Below are 1,808 nucleotides of genomic sequence, written 5' to 3'. Positions count from 1 at the left end.
CTTTGTGGGATGCCCTATTTACATATGGAAGTGGGCTCCTGCCAGGCTGCTAGACTGCCTGAGAATCACACAGGAAAACCTGGCATTTCCAGAGCCAGAGGCCATGTTTCTGTGACGGCTACTTCAAAAGATGAGTCAGGAAGATGCCAGGAAAGCACCCTGTTGATAAAAGGAGTCTCTGCATTTGAAGCCGAGTTCATGGGCTATCCGGTCATGAAGAGACTACAACTTTACACAACAAGGGTCCCCAACAGTAACCCTAAAATCTTTTAGGGATTAGATAAGAACTCCCAAATACTTTTGACATTTTTGGCCTTTGGAGCAGACTATGTTGCTAAGAGACCCAAGTACATTTTGACTTTTAACCAAGAAACTGGTTACTTTTCTTTGAAGTCTTTTTACCTCAACTGCCTATCCAATTCCTACCTCCTATTCTTATCACACCCTCCTCTGAAGAGGCAACCCTAAAATCTTTTAAGGATTAAATGCAAGCTCCCAAATACTGTTGACATTTTTGGCCTTTGGAACAGAGTACGTTGCTAAGAGGCCCAAGGACATTTTGACTTTTAGCCAAGAATCTGGCTACTTTTCTTTAGGGTCATTTTGTACTAACTGCCTAGCCAATTCCTACCTCCTATTCTTATCACACCTTCCTCTGAAGAGGTTACCCAGTGGATAGGGAGTCCTGGACAGGGAGCACAGACTGCATAACAGAATCCATTGGAATTTCTTGACAAGAGCTTCCAAAAGCATCCCTCTATTGGATTCCTCCTCATTTTTCTTTTGTCTGCCAAGGCTGGACACAAGAGTGATGGACTCAGAATTTATTTTCAGGCACTCTGATAGCTGTTGGAGTGGCTAGAATCAGTGTCAGTTCCCTCTCAAAGGCTTCTAGATAGGGGGAGAAAACAAATTTAGCCATCATTTTAGAACAATAGCTGGTTTTCTCCCTTAGCTACAGGTGGGCATTACAGTATTCCAGACCAAGATTTGAAGCCTTTCTGCTTAGAAACAAAATCATCAATGAAAAATTGTTTAAATAACATTTTATATGGACTTAAGCCTAATGTCTGGGAAGTGTAATCCCTTGAACTCTTAAAGAAATATACTGATCATTAATCTTTGGTTATACTTTCCTTTTGGGTGTTTAAGAACATCATATAATTGGCCCAAATAAACCAATTTATTTTTACTCTTCAGGTTGTTGGAGGGTCTCTGTTCCTTGGGGGTCACATGGGTCTGAGAGGAGCCCCTGGCTCCTTTATCAGTTCCATCTATGTGAAGATAATTCAAAGGTCCTGTTTGACTGTGACTGGCTTCACTTGGAAGGATAGAGGAAATGTTTCCTCTGAGTAGACCCTCCTCTATGTAGACTGGACATTGGTTCAAGTCTATCTGGTGGGGGTCTCCATGGCCTCCTTGAACAGGAGGATGGGTGACTCAGTGGTGACATTTTTTTATCCCAGCATTCAGGAGGCAGAGACAAGTGGACGTCTATGAGACTGAGGCCAGCCTGCTCTACAGATAGAGTTCCAGGCCAGCTGGAGCTATACAGAAACCCTGTCTCAAAAAAAAAAAAAAAAAAAATAGTATAGCTCAAAAGTAGAGCACTTGCCCAGCACATACAAGGTTCTGAGTTCAACCCCCTATACCACACACACACATACATACATACATACATAGAAACATAGACACATACGTAAAAAAGCTGGACATGGTGCATGGTGACACCTTATAATCTCAGTGTCTGTGAGTTTGGGGTCAGCCTTGGCTATGTACCATTTCAGGTCAGTTTTTAATGAGATCCT

Source organism: Nannospalax galili, unplaced genomic scaffold (assembly GCF_000622305.1).
Source record: "Nannospalax galili isolate Female #2095 unplaced genomic scaffold, S.galili_v1.0 scaffold829, whole genome shotgun sequence".
Classification (NCBI taxonomy): Eukaryota; Metazoa; Chordata; class Mammalia; order Rodentia; family Spalacidae; genus Nannospalax; species Nannospalax galili.
This window is presented reverse-complemented; position numbering follows the sequence as displayed.